This window comes from Leucoraja erinacea, unplaced genomic scaffold (assembly GCF_028641065.1).
Source record: "Leucoraja erinacea ecotype New England unplaced genomic scaffold, Leri_hhj_1 Leri_94S, whole genome shotgun sequence".
NCBI lineage: Eukaryota > Metazoa > Chordata > Chondrichthyes > Rajiformes > Rajidae > Leucoraja > Leucoraja erinaceus.
Window position 1 is genome coordinate 92,222 of NW_026576894.1, and position 22,779 is coordinate 115,000.

Genomic DNA, 22,779 nt, shown 5'->3' on the forward strand with positions numbered 1-22,779 from the left:
GGTTATGTCCCATCCCTTACTCCCTCAAGCTAGCATCTTCCCATCCCTTATTGCCCCAAGCTGGCTTCCTTCCATCTCCCACACCCCAAAGCTGGATACCTCCAATGTCTTAAACCCCAAGTTGGCTACCTCTCATGCGATAATCCGCCAAGCTAGCTACCTTCCATCCCTTACTACCCACGCTTGCTACATCCCTGTCCTTACTCCCCTAAAATGACTGCCTCCCCCATTCCTCTTAATCCCACAAGATAGCTACCTCCCATTCCCCTTAATCCCACAAACTGATTACATCCCATTCACCTTAATCCCATAAACTGTTTAGCTCCCATTCCCCTTCATCCTATATGGTGAAAATCAGAGAATTGACAGCACGGAGAAGGGGTGCCAACCCCAGCCCAACCTCGTTCCAACTCCCTAGAAACCACCGGGGACTGCCAGCCGCACACACTGGCCCCTGCCCCCCCCCCCCCCCCCCCCCCCCCCCCCCCAGCTACCGCTGGCCAACCCCGTCTGGCGCCGGCTAAAGCCGACAACCAGCCATCAATGGACACACACACAAAAACCTCTGCAACAACTAAGTGGGAAACATAGAAAATAGGTGCAGGAGGAGGCCTTTAGAGCCTTCAAGCCAGCACCGCCATTCATTGAGATCATGGCTGATCGTCCCCATCAATAACCCGTGCCTGCTTCTCCCCATATCCCTTGATTCCATTAGCCCCTAGCGCTCCATGTAATTCTCTCTTAAATCCATCCAGTGACTTGGCCTCCACTGCCCACTGTGGCAGGGGATTCCATAAATTCGCAACTCGTTGGGTGTAAAAGGTTTTTTTCTCATCTCATTGTTAAATGACCCATTTTATTCTAAAACTGTGGTCCCTGGTTCTGGACACGTCCAACATTGGGAATATGTTTCCTGCATCTCGCTTGTCCAGTCCTTTTATAATTGTATCTGTTTCTATAAGAACCCCCCTCATCCTTCTAAACTCTAGTGAAAACAATGCTAGTCTTTTCAATCATTCCTCATATGACAGTCCCGCCATCCCAGGGATCAATCTCGTGAAACTATGCTGCACTGCCTGAATCACAAGAATGTACTTCCTCAAATTAGGAGACTAAAACTGTACACAATACTCCAGATGTGGTCTTACCAGAGCCCTATACAACTGCAGAAGAACTTCTTCACTCCTGTACTGAAATCCTCTAATTATGAAGGCCAACATTCCATTAGCTTTCTTCACTGCCTGCTGTACGTGCATGCCAATTTCCAGTGACTGGTGTACAAGGACACCCAGGTCTTGCAGCACCTTCCCCCTACCTAACCCCATTGAGATAATAATCGTCCCCCTTGTTTTTGCCGCCAAAGTGGATAACCTCACACTGGACACACTGCATACTGCATCTGCCACGCATGTTCCCACTCACTCAACCTGTCCAGGTCACCCTGCAACCTCCTAACATCCTCTTCACAATTCACATTGCCACCCAGCTTTATGTCAACCGCAAACTTGTTAGTGTTGCTCCTAATTCTCTCTCCCAAATCATTAATGTATATGGTAAACAGCTGCGGCCGCAACACCGAGCCTTGCGGCACTCCACTCGCCACTGCCTGCCATTGTGAAAATGACCCGTTCACTCCTACTCTTTGCTTCCGGTCTGCCAACCAATTTTCGATCCATGTCAACACCCTACCCCCAATACCATGCGCTCTAATTTTAGTCAACTGTCTCCCGTGCGGGACCTTATCAAAGGCTTTCTGAAAGTCCAGATACACTACATCCACTGGCTCCCCTTCATCCATTTTACTCACATCCTCAAAATTTCCAGAAGATTAGTCAAGCATGATTTTCCTTCCTTAAATACATGTTGACTTGGACTAATCCTTTTACTGCTATTCAAATGCCCCATTATTAACTCTTTAATAATTGACTCCAGCATCTTTCCCACTACCGAAGTCGGGCTAACTGGTCTGTAATTCCTCGTTTTCTCTCTGGCTCCTTTCTTGAAAAGTGAGATAACATTAGCTATCCACCAATCCACAGGAACTGATCCTGAATCTATTGAACATTGGAAAATGATCACCAATACGTCCACTATTTCTAGAGCCACCTCCCTGAGGGCCCTGGGATGCAGACCATCAGGCCCAGGGGATTTATCATCCTTCAGTCCCATTAGTCTTCCCAATACTGTTTTTCGCCTGATGAAACTTTATTTCAGGCAGCAGCCCCGGCGAAAAGGAAAGGGTGATGTTTCGGGTCGAGACCCTTCTCCAGAGATGTTGCCTGACCCGCCAAGCCAATGAAGCACCCCGTGTGCATCCGAACCGATGACCGGCGCTCGGTCCCCACCGGTACCGAGGGGGGCAACCGTCAGCTACTAGACAAGGATAGAGGCTCAGCCGGTGGTCCCCATGCCGCTGGGGAATGGGCCCACCCCCCGGGAGCCGAAGCAGAGCCAAACCGGAGCTAGTGACCGCCCCTCCGCTACGGCTGCAAGTCCTGGGCATCCAGTGCTCCGGGCTGGTGCCCCGCCAGTCGAGGGCTGTGGCCCAACCGGCGGGATAGGCACAACCGAACTGGAGCCAGCGCCTCCCCCCCAACACCGCTGTCCCCAGGATTGCCCCGGGCAGGTGCCGGCCAGCGCAGGGCCACCCCGGACACCAACAGGACACCCGGGAGGGGATGTGGATGGCGCAGCAGCAACTCCACAGAGCCGCAGCCCCAGGCTCGAACCCGACTAGAAACAAAACGCAGGTCTGCAAACACGTAGCAGCACAGACGCCGAGATGTTTATAGCAAATGACCTATGACCTGGGCATGTGCAGTCGGAATACAGAACTCGCTTATTTACTGGAGATTTTCAAGTTGGATTTAGCTCTTAGACAAGCGGAATCAAGGGATATGTGGATGATCAGCCAAGATCATAGTGAATGGAACTCGAAGGGCCAAATGGCCTACTCCTGCGCCTATTTTCTATGTTACCTTCTCACAACTAACAACGATCTATTTTACATTTTCCTTGAACTACATTCCCTTTGCCCTGTATTTACTCCTTACACTTCCTTATCTCTGTACCTCCCATCAGACTGAAGAAGGATCTCGACCCGAAACGTCACACATTCCCTCTTCACAGAAGCTGCCCGACCCGCTGACTGACTCCAGCATTGTGTGACCTTCTTCCCATGATGCATGCCGCGCCCCACGTGACTTCACAATGGCAGGTGGCGGGGCCGGCAGTCCCTCTCGGATTGGCGGTGACTCCACCCACTCATCCCTCACCCCCAACCCCCCCTCACCCCACTCACAACCCACCCCCTCTCTGCCCAATCACTCCTCCCCCCACTGACCGCCTTCCCACTCAACCCCCCCCCCCCCTCACTCACCCTCAACCCCTGCCCTCCCCCACTTCCCCCACTACCCCAAACTCCTCAATCCACACTCGCCCTCTCAGCCCACCTACTGACACCCCCCCCCCCCCCCCCCCTCACTCACCCCTCCACACTCACCTCCCCCCGTTTTCCCCCCTTCCGCCCTTTATGCACTAGTAATGTTTACCCATTAGTAATATCCTGTTTCCCACCGTGTTGACCAGCTGTGTTCCCCTCCTGCAGGGGTTAGGAGCCGTTGCTGTGGACGGCCAGGGTGCTGGTGACCCCCCCCCCCCCTCTCCCCCTCCCCCCTCCCCACCTGCTTTGTGTGCGGGCTGAGCTTCAGTGGAGGACCACATGACGGGGCACAACAAAGAGAAGCGTTATGAGTGTAACGTGTGTGGCAAGGCCTGGCAGAGCCCGTGCCTGCTGGAGATCCACCGGCGTGTTCACACGGGCGAGAAGCCCTTCGGCTGCTCCACCTGCGGTAAGAGCTTTACATGGTTGTCGTGGCTGCGGGTCCACTCGCAGGTGCATAGCAGTAAGCGGCCTTTCACCTGTTCCCACTCCGGCAAAGGCTTCAAATCGTCCACGAACCTGAAGAGGCACATGCGCCTGCACACCGGGTAGCGGCCCTACACCTGCAGCGACTGTGGCAAGGGCTTCACTCAGTCCAATCACCTGCTGGATCACCAGCGCACACACACCGGCGAGCGCCCCTTCACTGCGCCCAGTGCGGCAAGGGCTTCACCAGCCCCTCCAAGCTGATGTCCTACCAGCGGAAGCACACCGGCGACCTCCCTTTCCCAGCCCGGTGTGTGGAGAGCGAATTGCCATGGCCCCACACACCCTGTCTCTCCAGCGCGTCCACACCAGTACACCATGTACTGCGGTGAGGCGTTTGACAGCTCGTGGGGGTTGCGGTAGCACCGGCGGGCTCACGCCGGCGAGCAGCTGCTCCCACTGCGGCAAGGGTTTCAAGCGAGGATGGGGGCTGAGGGGGCACCAACGTATACACACCAGAGAGAGACCCTTTGGGTGCGCTGAGTGTGGCAAGGGTTTCACCCGCATGTCGAGCCTGTGGCAGCGCCGGTGTGCCCACAGCGGTGTGCCTTTCCCCTGCCCATCCTGTGGCAAAGGCTTCACCCGCCTTGCCAACCTGCTGGAGCACCGGACCGCTCTGTGGCAAAGCCTTTGCCCACTGCTCCAGCCTGCTGGAACACTGCGGCATGGATAGGCGCTGATTAGGTAGACACGTGAATGGAAATGTCCCTCTCTCTCCCCCCCGCTCTCTCCCCCCCCGTCTCCCGCTCCCTCTCCTCCCTTCTCTCTCTCCTCTCTCTCTCTCTCTCTCTCTCTCTCTCTCTCTCTCTCTCTCTCCTCTCTCTCTCTCTCTCTCTCTCTCTCTCTCTCTCTCTCTCTCTCTCTCTCTCTCTCTCTCTCTCTCTCCTCTCTCTCTCTCTCTCTCTCTCTCTCTCTCTCTCTCTCTCTCTCTCTCTCTCTCTCTCTCTCTCTCTCTCTCTCTCTCTCTCTCTCTCTCTCTCGCCTCTCTCTCTCTCTCTCTCTCTCTCTCTCTCTCTCTCTCTCTCTCTCTCTCCTCTCTCTCTCTCTCTCTCCCCCGCTTCCCCTGGGTTCCCACTCTCTCCCCCTGGGCCCCAATACAACGGAGGGAAGACGAATTGAATTTAAAATAGATTTATTACATTTCATAAATTATATTTACAACATTAGTAATAAAAATAAACGAGTCTTTCTGGATATTCACTATTCCTCTTCGGCCTTCCTGTCCAGATCCGCCGAATCGATACCCACTTCCTCGTAGTCCTTCTCCAGCGACGCCATGCCCTCCCGCGCGTCCTGGAACTCTCCTTCCTCCAGACCCTCTCCCACGTACCAGTGGACAAAGGCCCGCTTGGCGTACATCTTGCCGAACTTGAGGTTCATGCGGGTCTAGGCCATGGAGACGGCGGTGGTGTTGCTCAGCATGCAGACGGCATGTTGCACCTTGGCCAGGTCGCCCCCCGGCACCACCGTCGGGGGCTGGTAGTTGATGCCCACCTGCGGGGGAGAGAGAAACAGCGTTTAGTTCGGTTGCACACACAATGGAGGGATCCATATTAAAGGGACGGAGGAGGAAACAGAAACATAGAAAATAGGTGCATGAGTAGGCCATTCGGCCCTTCGAGCCTGCACCGCCATTCAATATGACCATGGCTGATCATCCAACTCAGTATCCTGTACCTGCCTTCTCACCATACCCTCTGTTCCCTTTAGCCACAAGGGCCACATCTAACTCCCTCTTAAATATAGCCAATGAATTGGCCTCAACTACCTTCTGTGGCAGAGAATTCCAGAGATTCACCACTCTCTGTGTGAACATTTTGTTTCTCATCTCGGTCCTAAAAGATCTCCCCCTTATCTTTAAACTGTGACCCCTTGTTGCGGAAAGGGGTCACAGGGAACGTGTTTCCACTTTCAGATTTCTGGGCGTCCACGTCTCTGATGACCTCTCTTGGACCCACAATACCTCAATACTGGTCAAGAAGGCTCACCAGCCTCTCTTCTTCCTAAGGAGACTAAAGAAGGTCCATCTGTCTCCTCAGATTCTGGTGAACTTCTACCGCTGCACCATCGAGAGCATCATTACCAACTGTATCACAGTATGGTATGACAACTGCTCTGTCACCGACCGGAAAGCACTGCGTAGGGTGGTGAAAACTGCCCAACGCAGCACCGGTATCTCGCTCCCCTCCATTGAGTCTGTCCAAAGCAAGCGATGTCTGGGAAGGGCGCACAGCATCGTCAAGGACTGCTCTCACCCCAACCATGGACTGTTTACCATCCTACCATCCGGGAGGCGCAACAGGTCTCCCCGTTGCCGGACCAGAAGGTTCAGGAACAGCTTCTTCCCTGCGGCTGTTACACAACTTAACTCTGCACCTTGCTGAATGCCAATTTTCCTACATCTAGCCAGTCCAAACCCTTAAGAATGTTGTAAGTTTCTATATGATTCCCCCCTCAATCTTCTAAATTCTAGTGAGACATAAGTGACAGGAGAGAATGGAATTACTGGTTCAAATTTCAGTGAGTTTATTGTCATGCGTCCCTGATAGGACAATGAGATTTTTGCTTTGCTTCAGCACACAGAACATTATAGGCATTTACTACAATACAGATCAATGTGGGAGGGTCAGCATGGACCCGATGGGCCGAATGTTACTGATCGTAGTCTAAAACATGAAGATTTGCGCCTTTAAACGAGGGAAACCCCTGTTAGTTACCCTGGTTTCTGCAATCGTGGAGCAGCTGGTCTGGCTGTGCTAGATTTCACAGCCCAGTGCGAGACCAGTGTTTGGGTCAAGCTTTTGCCGCGTGGATTTCTGCACAACCTCCTCCTACCTTGAACCAGGTCGGACACCAGTCCACGACTGGATGGAGCGCTTGATCTTGACGGTGGCGATAGAGGCGATGGAGGCGTTGACGTCCTTGGGCACCACGTCCCCACGGTACAACATGCAGCACGCCATGTATTTGCAGTGGTGGGGGTTGCATTTGAGCATCTGGTTGGCCGGCTCGAAACAGGCGTTGGTGATCTCCGACACGGACAGTTGCTCGTGGTAAGCCTTCTCGGCCGAGATCAGGGGCGCGTAGGTCACCAGCGGGAAGTGAATGCGCGGGTAGTGGATCAGGTTGGTCTGGAACTCGAGCAGGTCCAAGTTGAGGGCGCCGTCAAAGCGCAGCGAGGCGGTGATGGACGACACTACCAGGTTCCGCCGGCAGATGTCGTAAATGGCCTCGTTGTCCAGCATGAAGGAGCAGGGTTACACAAAAAAGCTGGAGAAACTCAGCGGGTGCAGCAGCATCTATGGAGCGAAGGAAATAGGCAACGTTTCGGGCCGAACCCCTTCTTCAGACTGATCGGGGGCGGGGGTGGGTGGGGACAAGAAAGGGAAAAGGAGGAGTAGCCAGAAGGCTGGGGGATGGGAGGAGACAGCAGGGGGGCTGAGGAAGGGGAGGAGACAGCAAGGACTAACAAAATTGGGAGAATTCGATGTTCATGCCCCCGGGGTGCAGACTCCCCAAACGGAATATGAGGTGCTGTTCCTCCAACTTCCGGTGCTGCTCGCTGTGGCCATGGAGGAGACCCAGGACAGAGAGGTCGGAGGCGGAGTGGGAGGGGGAGTTGAGGGAGCAGTCGGAGTGCTCCAGGGTGCAGTGGGTGACCAGCACCGCGTTGTAGGGCTCGACCACGGCGGTGGAGATCGGCGGCGCCGGGTAGACGGAAAACACCAGCTTGGATTTCTTGCGGTAGTCGACGGACAGTCTCTCCATGAGGAGGGAGTTGAAGCCCGAGCCGGTGCCCCCCCCCCCGAAACTGTGGAAGATGAAGAACCCCTTTAATCCGGTGCACTGGTCGGCCTGTCGGCAGATAAAGCGGAAAGCATTGAGAAGGGCGAAGGGTATGGGGTTGAGTGTGGGTGTTACAGGGGGTAAACAGACCCTCTGGAGACGTGGACGGAGCCTAACATCAGTGGTTTTACTTAAACATTTGTGGTCGGAAAGATGCGAGGGCGTATCTGAGGGACAGGTTATGAATGCATGTAGATGGACGTAGGCGGATTAGGGATAGTCTGCACGGTTTTGTAGCTGGTTAGTCGTGTGTCAAGAATCTGATCGAGGTTTACATAGAAACATAGAAAATAGGTGCCATTCGTCCCTCAGAGCCTGCACCGCCATTCAATATGATCATGGCTCATCATCCAACTCAGTATCCTGTACCTGCCTTCTCTCCATACCCCCTGATTTCTTTAGCCATAAGGGCCACATCTAACTCCCTCTTAAATATAGCCAATGAACTGACCTCAACTACCTTCTGTGGCAGAGAATTCCACAGATTCGCCACTCTCTGTGTGAAAAATTATTTTCTCATCTCGGTCCTAAAATACTTCCCCTTTATCCTTAAACTGTGACGCCTTGTTCTGGATTTCCACAACATCGGAAACAATCTTCCTGCATCTAGCCTGTTCAACCCCTTAAGAATGTTGTAAGTTTCTATGAGATTCCCCCCTCAATCTTCTAAATTTCAGCGAGTACAAGCCAAGTCTATCCAGTCCTTCTTCATATGAAAGTCCTGACATCCCAGGAATCAGTCTGGTAAACCTTCTCTGTACTCCATCTATGGCAATAATGTCCTTCCTCAGATTAGGAGACCAAAACTGTACGCAATACTCCAGGTGTGGTCTCACCAAGACTCTGTACAACTGCGGTAGAACCTCCCTGCTCCTATACTCAAATCTTTTTGCTATGTGTCATGTGTCAGGGTTATGGGGAGAAAGCAGGTAGATGAGTTTAAGAGAGGAAGATATATCAGCCAACGATTCATAGCAAAAGGATTTGAATTTTATGTTTCTACAAGATCCCCCTCAATCTTCTAAATTCTAGCGAGTACAAGCCGAGTCTATCCAGTCTTTCTTCATATGAAAGTCCTGACATCCCAGGAATCAGTCTGGTGAACCTTATCTGTGCCTGTAGTTGATGCAGGTACTATGGCAACGTTTAAGAAACATTTAAACTGACAGGTACATGGATATGATAGGTTTGGATGGATATGGAACAAACGCGGACAGGTGGGACCAGAGTAGATGCATCGGTGTGGGTCGATGGACTGTTTCCACGCTGCACAACTCTATCGCTATATGACTCTGTGGGCGCGGGGAGGAGACGTGAACGGGGATCCAGTCGGGTGACGATCGCTGAGCTGCATCATGAACGCTGAACCATTCATGAACTGCGGGCCACGGGCGAACTAGGATCACCAGATTGTTGAACACCGGGCACTGGTTCACGGTTGGATTCGGTTCCACAACCTACCAGCTTCCGGATGCGATCCAGGACCAGGTCAACGATCTCCTTGCCGATGGAGCAGTGGCCCCGGGCGTAGTTGTTGGCCGCGTCCTCCTTGCCGGTGATGAGCTGTTCGGGTGGGAGAGCTGCCGGTATGTGCCGGTCCGCACTTCATCTACAGGGGAGCGAACAGAGAACGGACAATGAACCAGTTCATTAACAAAAACTGGTTCATTAAGCAGTTCACGAATGGTTCGGCAAACGCCGCGGTGAAGGTTTCAGACAAGGCCCAACATGTCAGGTCACTACCCGGTTTCACCTAAAAGATCACGGTGGGCTCCAGATCAAGAACAAGGCCTGGGGGACGTGCTTGCCCACCCCCGCCTCGCTGAAGAAGGTGTTGAAGGAGTCGTCGCCGCCCCCGATGGTCTTGTCGCTGGGCATCTGTCCATCCGGCTGGATCCCTTGCTCTAAGCAGTACAGCTCCCAGCAAGCGTTGCCCCTCGGATTCCTATTAAATCTTTTCCCGTTCACCCTGAACCTGTGTGGTCTGGTTCTCGATTTAGCCTGCTCTGGACAAGAGATTGTGCATCTACCCGATCTATTTCTCTCATTAGTTTGTACACCTCTGTAAGATCACCTCTCATTTTCCTGCGCCCCAAGGAATAGAGACGTAGCCCACTCAACCTCTCTTGTAGCTCACACCTTCTAGTCCTGACAACATCCTCGTAAATCGTTTCTGAACCCTTTCACGCTTGAACATATCTTTCCTATAACATGGTGCCCAAAATAGGGCACAATATTATAAATGCGGTCCCACCAACGCCTTATGCAACTGCAACATGACCTCCCAACTTCCATATACATTACTCTGACTGATAAAGGTCAATGTGCCATTAACCTGTTTGACTACCTTATCTAACTAAAACTCGACCTTTAAGGAACCGTGCACCTGCACGTCTAGAACCCTCTGCCCCACAACACTCCTCAGAGCATTGCCATTTACTGTGTAGCTCTTTCCCTTGTTCGACGTCCCAAAATGCAACACCTCACACTTCTCAGTATTAAATTCCATCACCTATTAATGATCCTTCCCTGTTCCCGCCTCCCCTCGTATAATCCATATATGGTTGAAACCCCATGAGATTTTTCATATTCCCAGTGGCCAAAGACATTTGACCTTCTAGATGCTCTACGTACGTGCTTTGCTCCTTTTTGCATATTTCATCGGGACCCTGTCCCATCTCAACATCCTAAAACTTACTTGTATTTCATTTTGTGTAGGAATGAACTACAGATGCTGGTTTACCAACGAAGATAGACACAAAATGCTGGAATAGCCGCGGTCAGGGAGCCTCTCTGGAGAAAAGGAATAGGTGACCTTTCGATTCGAGGCCCTACTTCAGACTCATCAGTTTCCTTCAAGTGTTTTTTTTGTTTTTCAGAGATACAGCGCGAAATGAGTCTCGTCGGCTGGCCGAGCGTGCGGCGACCAACAATTCCCCTACCTCAAAATTATCCTACACACTAGGGACAATTTGCAGACGCCAAATTAATCTGCGAACCTGTAACACTTTGTAGTGTGTGAGGAAGCTGGAGCACGCTGGGAAAACCGACGCGTTGACAGGGAGAACATACAAACTCCGCGCAGATAAGCACCAGTAGTCAGAATCGAACCCGTGCCTCTGGCGCTGTAAAGCACCAGCTGTACCGTTGCGCCGCCGAGGTAGTTTCCTCTTTTCTTATTGACTGAATTTACCATCCAAGGTTCAGGAAAACCGCCATCCGCATCCTTCATGTTCTGTGGAGCACGCCAGAACTGAATTCCCATCACCTCGTCTTTAAATGACTCCTACAGGTAGGACGAGGACTTACAGACGAACAGCTGCTCCCAAATCCCCACTCTCTGCCCAACATTGGTGTTACTTTCCATTCTCCGCCCTCAAGTAAATCGACAAAACAATCGGTTCTTAAAATAATTTTATCATCATAAGTATAATATCTATCAATATAATCTATTAAATCTGTATTAAATTATACTTGTAACTACTAAATTAACACATTTTATTCTTCCTCCTCCCGCCCCCCTTCTCTCGAGGTCGGCGGAATCCACTGCAACCTCGTGGTAGTCCTTCTCCAGCGACGCCATGTCCTCCCGCGCGTCCTGGAACTCTCCTTCCTCCAGCCCCTCTCCCACGTACCAGTGGACAAAGGCCCGCTTGGCGTACATCTTGTCGAACTTGAGGTTGAGGCGGGTCCAGGCCATGGAGATGGCGGTGGTGTTGCTCAGCATGCAGAGGGCGCGTTGCACCTTGGCCAGGTCGCCCCCCGGCACCACCGTCGGGGGCTGGTAGTTGATGCCCACCTGCGGCCGGAAAAAAAATCTTTAAATTAATTTTACTTGCACAAATATGCTAGCATTATCAGTTTAGTACTTCGCCCTTAAATTGCACAAATTATAATTGATTAATAGCTTAGCGATTCCATTAAATAAATCTCCGGATGTAATTATTCTCTGGATTGCAAGCTCCGATACATGTGTGTTGGAGCCATGAAGGTATGATGCTGTGCAGCTGGGAAGCGTGCTCTTCCAACCACCTTGTCCATGCCCCATAGTTGGCATACGAGCTCGTCTCATTTGCATGCGACTGCCCTTTATCATTCTAAACCCTTCATGTGCATCCTATGTTTTGGGAATTTCTATCTATGCTTTAAATGTAGCAAACGTAAGGTTTTCTAGCTTTACCTGACAACTCGTTCCAGATGCGGACTACCCTCAGAATAGATTAATTGGTCGGGAGGTCCATCTTAAATATCTCATCTCTCGCCTCACGTAGCGGGCATCCAGTTTTGAGATTTTAAGATGAGAGCACATATTATCCATGTCCCTCGTGATCTTGCACATCAGGATATGTCCTGCCCCTCAGATTTCTACGCCCCAAATTAAAAAATGCCCCAGCCTATCTAACCTCTCCCATAAGCACAAGGCCACAAGGCCAAGGACTACCCGGATGACACCCTCCTGCACACTTTGCAAAATATTCACACCTTTGAAGAAGGGGTGTGTGTGTGTGTCCCTTCGGGTGCTGATATAATTTATTTGCAGAGTACAAATGGTGCCAAGGATGTATGCTATTGTGCCAGCAGATGAATTAGACTGCATGTGTGTGCATGGAAACGCGAGCGTTGGTCACACTCACCTTGAACCCGGTCGGGCACCAGTCCACGAACTGGATGGAGCGCTTTGTCTTGATGGTGGCGATGGAGGCGTTGACGTCCTTGGGCACCACGTCCCCGCGGTACAGCATACAGCACGCCATGTACTTCCCCTGGCGAGGGTCGCACTTCACCAACTGGTTGGCCGGCTCGAAGCAGGCGTTGGTCAATTGGGAGACGGACAGTTCCTCATGGTAAGCCTTCTCTGCAGAAATAATGGGAGCATATGTGACGAGCGGGAAGTGGATGCGCGGGTAGGGAACCAGGTTGGTTTGGAACTCAGTCAGGTCCACGTTGAGAGCGCCGTCGAAGCGCAGCGAGGCGGTGATGGACGACACTAAATGTGCCATCAGGCGGTTGAGGTTGGTGTACGTGGGGCGCTCGATGTCCAGGTTCCGCCGACACACGTCGTAAATGGCCTCGTTGTCCATCATGAAGGCGCAATCGGAATGTTCCAGGGTGCAGTGGGTGACCAGCACCGCGTTGTAGGGCTCGACCACTGCGGTGGAGATCTGCGGCGCCGGGTAAATGGAAAACTCCAGCTTGGATTTCTTGCCGTAGTCGACGGAGAGTCTCTCCATGAGGAGGGAGGTGAAACCCGAGCCGGTGCCGCCACCGAAACTGTGGAAGATGAGGAAACCCTGCAGTCCGGTGCAGAGATCGGCCTGAGGGTGGAGAAGGGACAAAAGCTCAATTCTGTGCCAACGTGCAAAGGGAAGGAGCGACACGAGAGGGTCATGGTGCTCTCTACAGCCGGCGCAGAGCGAGATGGTTCAGTGAGTATCTCAGTGATAAATAGAGCGTTGACAATATGTATGTGTGAGTGGCCGCAGCACTCGCGAATGGGCCGGTGCAACTGGATCCATTGGCGCTGTAAGCACGCGGAGCGGCAGTCGGTAATTTGCAGTCGCTGAGCAACCTACCAGCTTCCGGATGCGATCCAGGACCAGGTCCACGATCTCCTTGCCGATGGAGCAGTGGCCCCGGGCATAGTTATTGGCCGCGTCCTCCTTGCCGGTGATGAGCTGCTCGGGGTGGAAGAGCTGGCGGTAGGTGCCGGTCCGCACCTCATCTGTAGGGCGGTATAGATAGAGAATTAAGAGAGGCCATTGCCACACACTGCCCCCTCCCCGGAAGAGAAGGACTTAAGAGAACGGCAAACATTCTCTGCACCTCCCAACTTACCGATCACCGTGGGCTCCAGGTCGATGAACACGGCCCTTGGTACGTGCTTGCCCGCACCCGTCTCGCTGAAGAATGTGTTGAACGAATCGTCGCCGCCTCCGATGGTCGAGTCGCTGGGCATCTGTCCATCCGGTTGGATCCCGTGCTCCAGGCAATACAACTCCCAGCAAGCGTTGCCAACCTGGACGCCAGCCTGGCCGATGTGGATTGAAAGACACTCGCGCTGTTGGCGAGGAGAAACAGGCGGTGAGATGTTAGGGCGAGAGGTGAGCGTTGGTAATTTCTTGTTTACTGCTGCGGGCCGCGTGATCTCCACGATTCCTATTGATCACCATTTGGACTTATTCATAGTCTGTTTGGCCCTGATCGCTCACCGCCCCCGCCCAAATGATCACCTTCTCAGTTCCACCCAACATTGCAATTCGCAGACTCTCCACGCTGCCTTCGCCGAATGTATCCCTCAAATTCCTCGAAATTGCATTCCTCGTTTCCCTGCCCAATATTACCCTGCGCCCTCCCTGCCCCCGCCGCCGTCTCATTCCCGCTCGCAGTTCCCAGCTACCCACCACTTTCCCATTCCTCGGGTGCGCTCTCCCCTTCCCGTGTCCGGTGACTGTAAATAATTGATTCCCTCCCCCGTGGATCCCTCGCCCGGGGGGAACACGCGCGTCCCGCGGACATTCTCCCGCGCGCTGACCATGTTGCTCCGCTCGCGTGGTTCTCGAGACTGTGACGCAATGCGGCGCCGCTCCGGTATTTATAGGGCCCCCGGGGATAGAACGGTGGCGTTGGCCAAACGCGCGCCGATTGGGCAATGAGAACAATGACCTTGGTTGCCACAGGAAACAAACACAGAAGGTTCCAAGGCGCTCGTTGCTGAATAATCCACAGTGTGTGACGTAGAATGTGTGTGACGTGGTATGGCAACTGCTCTGTCTCCGACCGGAAGGCATTGCAGAGGGTGGTGAAAATTGCCCAACGCATCACCGGTTCCTCGCTCCCCTCTATTGAGTCTGTCCAAAGCAAGCGCTGTCTGCGGAGGGCGCTCAGCATCGCCAAGGACTGTTCTCACCCCAACCATGGACTGTTTACCCTCCTACCATCCGCGAGGTGCTACAGGTCTCTCCGTTGCCGAACCAGCAGGTCGAGGAACAGCTTCTTTCCGGCGGCTGTCACTCTACTCAACAACGTACCTCGGTGACTGCCAATCACCACCCCCCCCCCCCCCCCCCCCCCCACACACTTATTATTATTTATTCAAATCGTTTGCTATGTCGCTCTTCCAGGGAGATGCTAAATGCATTTCGTTGTCTCTGTACTGTACACTGACAATGACAATTAAAATTGAATCTGAATCTGAGAACAATGGAGCTTCAGTGACGCAATGCATTGTCTGCCATCACCTCCCAGATTCCATTCTATCAATTACAGCTGGAAATTAAAGTATCTGACCATTAGCCTCCAAATGGTACCTAGCGCTAACTATTTGACTTCCTAGACCCATGCAATCAACTGGTCGTATTAATTTAGCTACTTTACCGGTGGAGAAATTGCTGCCGATCACAGCGCATGTGATGTTAATCCCACGCATACAAGAGATAACCATCAATTTCGCTCCATTAATCACTTCATAATCCGGGATCCCCTGTCTGTCATCGCATTGTCTACGATCAATGGTTATTGATTGATTGCCATCACGTGTGCTGAGAAAAAAATGTTAGGCGTACTATACAGGCAGATCACATCAGTATATCTGGTAGCGCAGCACGAAACAAGTGAGCAACGTGCATAGTGTAGGGTCCATTTAGAGAATAAAAAGGGCATTTTTATTTTCAAGCGTGTGAGAAAGGGGTTAATAGGGATGGTTGATTTATACTAGAACTCTGAAAAATATAACTTAGAAATAAATGAGCTTATCAGCAGAAGCCAGACTGCTGGTAGAATAAAGTAACAATATACAGAACAGAGAGAAATTCTAGATAAAAAGTAGCAAACAGATAGAAACTTCAGCAGAAGCCTTGGGAGTCTTTGACGTCAGGAGATGGTCCGAGGCATTCCTGGACTTTCTCGTGGGAATGTGGGCTTTATGTTATGATTGGACGAAACTCGATGGGGAGACATGAGGTAGTGATCATAGTGAAGAAAGGTATAAAGGTAGAAAGTATCTCCATCTTCTTTGTGCCTCTAGGGGACATCAATGATGGAGAGGCACCTATTCTGCAGAATACGAAATTAATAAAAACACTTCTTTGTCTGAATTTGTCTCAAGAGCATTTGTGATTTTTGAATCTCACAACTTGGGGGCTCGTTCCGAGATCCAATACTCTAGACAGCTGACGGGAGTAGACGGACGAAGGGAAGGTGCACCCTGCTGAGTTCAGCGGTCTCAGACTCCTTGCTTGCCGTCAGCTGTTTAAGCAGTAGTATCCGGACCACACAGAGACTCGGCAAAGAAGTGGGAGTAGTTGGAAATCGTGAAAAATCAATCGAGCAATTTCTGTGCACAGAACCCAGGTAGGAACAATGACTAATAAAGTACTTCCTGGGCGATTGTGGAAAGACCTTGTGGTTGACGCTCTGAAGGATTCAGGGGGCTGCAAGGCAAACCCAGAAGGGAGGGGAAAAGGCTGTGGGCCAAATCCCCGCATTCTGCCCAATAGTCCGTTGGGGCAAATGCTGGACCCTGGAGGGCAGGAAATACCCAGGGGTTGGAGAAGCCAACAATGATAAGGTATAGTCCGTTGGGACAAATGCAGAGCCGGAGGGGGCCAAAATACCCAAAGGAAAGAGAAGACAGGGGCCGGGGTGGACGAAGATCACCCGGCCAACAGGACGGGGAGTCAAAGGGCAGAAGGGGAAGATAAGTTCGGTTGAAATTTCCTTTTCACAGAAGGGAAAAAGTAGTAAAGATTATGTTGCAGGCAGTAGAAGAGAGAGACAGGATGATGAGGGAGTTACTCCCGAAAGTAGCAGATAAGAAGACGGCAAAGGCCGGGGACAAGAGTGCAGGACAGGGAGAAAATATAAAATGAATAATCTATTTGAAGTAAGAACGGAACGAATGTGATTTGTATGTAAAAACCGGTTTGGAACGAATGGTTGTAAGATGAAAGGTTGGAATGAGCAAGTTGTAAAATTGAACACAGTGGCGGGAGCGAGATTTCCACTGTAGTTCAAATTGGATTGCGAACAAGCTGTAAAATTAACTCTTTGTATCCTCGTAACCTGAAAAAGGGAAGTTGTAAAAATCAGCTTTTGATTTTTTTAATCGTTTCTTGATGTTCTTTTAGATTTCTTGTCAGTAAAGTTAATTTGGAAAATTGTTACTAGTGCTAGGAATTGGACATTTAAAATAATGGTGAATATGGATTGAAATAATTGGAGAGAGAGAGAGAGAGAGAGAGAGAGAGAGAGAGATAGAGAGAGAGAGAGAGAGAGAGAGAGAGAGAGAGAGAGAGAGAGAGAGAGAGAGAGAAAAAAAAAAAAAAAAAGAAAAAAAAAAAAAAAAAAAAAAAAAAAAAAAGAAAAAGAAAAAGAGGGAGAGAGAGAGAGAGAGAGAGAAGAGAGAGAGGAGAAGTAGAGACGACAGGATGACAGATTATCCCTTGGGGCACCCATAAACTGAGAGGGCTAAAAAGAAATTAAAATAAAAAAATTAAAATAAATAATAAATAAAAATACCTCACCCTATATCCCTGATGGGGAAGGAAATGGATTAGGGCTTTGGAGGAGGAGAATGTGGGACGATTATTGGCCATGAAAGATTTGAAGGCACCATTGGTAAAAGTGGTGGGAACCACTAAGTGTCAGATAAAGATGCATGATGTAAATTGTTACATCCGGGCCGACAAAAGACTACAAACATGGCCGCCGCTCACAAACTTACCGGCTACAGCGCCATCTTCTTGTTGGATGCCGTCATGACCGAGGGTATGCAGGCCCCTCAGCAAATGTTACCCACTTAAGGTGAACCCCAAGGAACAAAGGGGAATGAAAAGGTGGAGAGTTGAAAATGGACAAGAAATAAAAGGCAACCAGTGAACATTATATTATGAACTATTGTGGTGGAAGTCATTCTTCTTAAAGTCAAGCAGAATTGAAGGAGGTGGTGGGATTGTCATTTATTTCCAACCCCCGATTCAGCAAACAGTTGGTCTCTGCGGTCAATGTCAACGAACAAAGCCCCTGGTTGAAAAGACTGAAATAAGTGATGAACTGACACAAGTGAGTCCTATAAGGGAACCAAGCGGGGCCAGAGAATTACATGCCAATCATACATGTCTTGGGGAACTTTTCCTCAAAGTCCTATCAGGAGTGAAATTAATCTGGAGATTATAAATCCTAACAGGACTGGGGTCCCCAAGAGAGAGAAAGGGATTTAAGGAAGGATGTCAAGAAAGGCTATGATGAGGTAGGTTTTTTAATTAGATGGGAAAGGCAGAGTTGAAAGTTGAGGGGGAACTTCTTTACTCAGAGAGTGGTAGCTGTGTGGAATGAGCTTCCAGTGAAGGTGGTGGAGGCAGGTTCGATATATGGTTATATGGTATACCCTTAGAAAGTATTTGCTGATGTGGACAATTTGTTGGTTTGTTCCACAAGTGAAGAGAGAGAAATACTTCAGAATATAAGACAGCAGATGATGACCTTGGGAAAGGCAGGATATAGTTCAGACTAGATTGGAAAATATGTTGAAATTGTATGGTGAAATGGAAAAAGTACATGTAAAATAAATAAATTAAAATGCAGACAAAGCAGCTGAAACAGCATCTGGAAGAGATGTCCAGGGTAAGTCTGAATCGATTTAGGTATGAGCACTGTAGTGTCGTTTATGCTGAATAAGGTAATTAAGAGGTTTGGTAAACCTACAGAAATCAGCTTTGACAACGGATTGTTTTCATTTGATGAAAAGAATAAATGGAACATTGAAGGTTAAGATAAATAAGATTTGTGTAATGCTCTGCCATTGGCACTGAAGAAATGTTGCATGCAAACTAACCAGCAGGTGACACGATGGAGAAGTTCCTGCAAGGGACCGAGTTTGGAACAGTTACAGATAGAATTTAAAAAAGTATATGAAACAGTTAATAATGATATACATGTCTATTTATGAACAGGTAAGGTAAAAGCTGTCGGAGATGGACCAGGAAGAAGGACCCTTTAAATCTGAAGACAAGGTGTATGTATGAGTTTTCTAAATCACCGACCGATGTTTGTTTAGAAGGTTGAGATACCTAGTACGATTTCAATAATTACATGAGGGCTGTCCCACAGGTACGAATAGATAATAGCCCTGAGGTAAGTGAACAGGAGGACAAAGAAGAGTAGAGTTTTAACAAGAACTTGTTTGACATCAGTGGTGGGAAATAATGGAAAGGATACTAAAGACAATATTATAGGAATTTGGACAAATGGGGTAGGATTAGGAAGAATTAGCATGGATTTGTGATTGTGACATTTGACTAATCATGATTTTTCTTAAAAGAGGTTATTAGGAAAATTGATGAGGTTAAAGTGGTTAACTTCAGTAAGGCCTTTGACAAGGTTCAATAAAGGAAATAAGGTTGGTTAAGAAGTGGTTAGTAAGGAATAGCAAGATGGATTAAAAGTGGCTGTTGGGAAATGTCAGAGAGTAATGGTGGATGGATGTTTATCAGGTTGGAGGTCAATGACTAGAGGGGTACCTCAGGGATGTGTGTTGGGTCCACTGTTGTTTGTCATGTGAATCAATAATATGGATGTTGGTGTGGTAAGATAGATTAAGAAGTATGTAGATGATACTAAGATAGGTGGTGTTGTGAATAATTAAGTAGATTTTAAAAATGTACAGAGAGATTTAGGTCATTTGGAAGAGTGGGTTGAAACATGACAGATGGGTTTAATGTTGATAAGTGTGAGGTGATACAACTTGGCAGGACAAATTCAAATTAGACTTACATGGTAAATGATTGTGAATTGAGGAATGAAGTTGAACAGAGGGATCTAGGAATAACTGTGCATAATTCCCTGAAGGTGGAATCTCGTGTAGAAAGGATGGTAAAGAAAGATTTTGGTGTGTTGGCCTTTATAAATCAGAGCATTGTGTATAGAAGTTGGGTTGTAATGTTAAATTGTACAAAGTATTGGTGAGGTCAATTGTAGAGTATGGTGTATAATTTTGGTAGGCATAATTATAGGAAAAAGGTTAACAAAATAGAGAGTACAGAGGAGATCAATTAGAATGTTGACTGGGTTTCAGCAACTAAGATACAGAGAAAGGTTGAACAAGTTAGGTTTTTATTATTTGGGAAAGATAGAAGGAATACCCACCATGGTAATGATGTTTTCTTAAGGAACTGTTTACTGGCAGTATCTCATTCTATTACAGAATTAAAAACCAAGGGGCTGTTGGCACAGTCCCCATCTCGACTTGCCAATCCATTCTGTGAAAGCAGAGAACTGGGATCTTGTAAAATCATGGAAGGAAGAAAATCTGCAACCAAAGTGGACTGGACCCTACCTTGTGTTATCAATCACCGAGACAGCAGTATGAACAAAAGAAAAAGGGTGGACACACGCAAACCGATTGAAGGGTCCTGTGGAGGCCCCACCAGACAATATCAGCCCGTAGACTGTGCGTGAAGGGAAGGAACCATTGACTTTGTGCCTATTCGGATGTTGTATCATTTCCTGCGCTGGCCTTCAGAACACAGTATGACTAGCGAGAGGAGGATAGGGAGGCAAAGAATCTGCTGCTAGCACTAGACAAGGAAGATATTGTATAAATCAAAAGATGCGTAGCAAAAAGAAAAATGGTGGATTGTGAGAAAGGGGTTAATAGGGATGGTTGATTTATACTAGAACTCTGAAAAATATAACTTAGAAATAAATGAGCTTATCAGCAGAAGCCAGACTGCTGGTAGAATAAAGTAACAATATACAGAACAGAGAGAAATTCTAGATAAAAAGTAGGAAACAGATAGAAACTTCAGCAGAAGCTTTGGGAGTCTTTGACGTCAGGAGATGGGCCGAGGCATTCCTGGACTTTCTCGTGGGACTGTGGGCTTTATGTTATGATTGGACGAAACTCGATGGGGAGACATGAGGTAGTGATCATAGTGAAGAAAGGTATAAAGATAGAAAGTATCTCCATATTCTCTGTGCCTCTAGGGGACATCAGAGGAGAGGCACCTATTCTGCAGAATATTAAATTAATAAAAACACTTCTTTGTCTGAATTTGTCTCAAGAGCATTTGTGATTTTTGAATCTCACAAAGCATGAGGACCACAGGAAGGTAGCACACGAGAGGTCTGCTGGGAACAAGCTGTCGCTGAATCAGGTGGTACGCTGTCCAACAGAAGTGGAGAGAAGAGTGAATGACCGGGGTTTAAGGGAGGGAGGGGTTAGGGGTGGGAGTGGCCCTTGATTGTGACGATGGCATGCAATTAGATTCCAATTGATAAATCTCTGATTAATAAAGTGCCATTGAACATCTTGATTCGACACCACGGTGGTAGGACTGATCAGTGACAACGACGAGACAGCCTACAGGGATGAGGTCCAGCATCTGACAACCTGGTGTGCCAACAATAACCTCGTCCTCAACTCCAAGAAGACGAAGGAAATTATTGTTGACTTCAGGAAGATCAGAGGGGTCAGACAAACCCCCACCCATATAAACAGGACTGAGGTGGAGCACGTCTCCAACTACAAATTCCTCGGGGTACACATCTCGGAGGATATGTCCTGGTCCCTCAACACCTCCAAGCTGATCAAAAAGGCGCAGCAGCGCCTTTACTTTCTGAGGAGGCTCAAGAAAGCTCACCTGTCCCCCCAGATCCTGACCAACGTTTACCGCTGTACCATCGAAAGCATCCTGACCACCTGCTTCACGGTATGGTACAGCAAAAGCGGACAGGAAGGCACTACAACGGGTGGTGAAAACCGCGCAGTACATCATCGGTGCCCCGCTACCTGCCATGGATGCCCTCCACCGAAAAAGGTTTTCTGAGACGGCCGGGAAGATCATCAAAGACCCGTCCCACCCCAACCATGGACTGTTTGCCCTCCTCCCATCAGGAAGGTTGTACAGGAGCCCCAGGTCTCGTACTAGTAGGATGAGGAACAGCTTCTACAACAACACTATCACATTGCTGAACTCGGAGTCCCGCCGATAGATTTCTCCAGTCTCTCCGTCCACATTGTTTGCTTATTCTGTATTTGTATTTCTATATTGCACTATTACTACGGACTGACGCTAAACTGCATTTCGTTGTACCCATACTTGTATTTGTGCAATGACATTAAAGTTGAATTGAATTGAATTGAATTGATTGATTGAAAGGTGCACTCTACAAATATGATGACGCGCAATCCATCAGAGACCCAGCAATCTCCAATTTCGTTAGGATGAATCACAAGCATATCACATTGATGGCTTTATAGAGACATAGAGTGTAGAAACGTCGGCTCAACTTCCCACACCGGCCGGCATGTCCCAGCTAAACTGGTCCCACCTGCCTGCCCTTGGACCATATCCATCCAAACGTGTCACATCAATGTACCTGTTTAATAGTCCCTTATACGTTCGGATCGTCCCAGCCGCAACTACCCCCTCTGGCAGCTTGTTCCATGCAACCACCACCCATTGTTTGAAAAGGTCACCGCTCAAATTCCTATTAAATCGTTACCGCTTCGCCTTGAATCTATTGGTCCTCGATGCCTCTACTCTGGGCAAGATTTTCTGTGCATGTACCCGACCCGTTCCTCTCATTATTTTTAACACCTCTATACGATCACCCCTCATCCTCGTGCGCTCCAAGGAATAGCGACCCAGCCTATTCAACCTCTCCCATAAGCTCAGACCCCCTAGCCCTAGCAGCATCCGCGTAAATCTTCACTCATTGGCTGCCAGAGTCTAGGGGTCGGTGCTGTGGCCGCTGCTCTTCACGTTGTATATCAATGATTTGGATGAGGGAATTGCATGGTGCGAAGTTTGGTGATGCTGCGAAGGTCGGTGGAGGGGCAGATAGTGTAGAGAAAGCAGCGACTCTGCCGAAGGATTTGGGCATGTTTGGAAAGTAGGCAAAGACATGGCAGATGGAATATAGCGCAGCAAAATGCGGAGACCGGCATTTTGATAGTAGGAATCAATCGAGGATTATTTTCTAAATAAAGAGGGAATTCTGAAATC

At 49.3% G+C, this 22,779-nt stretch overlaps 2 pseudogenes; both read right to left on the reverse strand.

Annotated features, from left to right (window-relative positions):
- Positions 1 to 5,128: 5,128 nt before the first annotated feature.
- LOC129695127 (tubulin alpha-1 chain-like) lies at positions 5,129 to 11,141 on the reverse strand (annotated as a pseudogene).
- A 131-nt stretch (positions 11,142 to 11,272) lies between these two features.
- LOC129695126 (tubulin alpha chain-like) lies at positions 11,273 to 13,853 on the reverse strand (annotated as a pseudogene).
- Between the last annotated feature and the right edge of the window lie 8,926 nt (positions 13,854 to 22,779).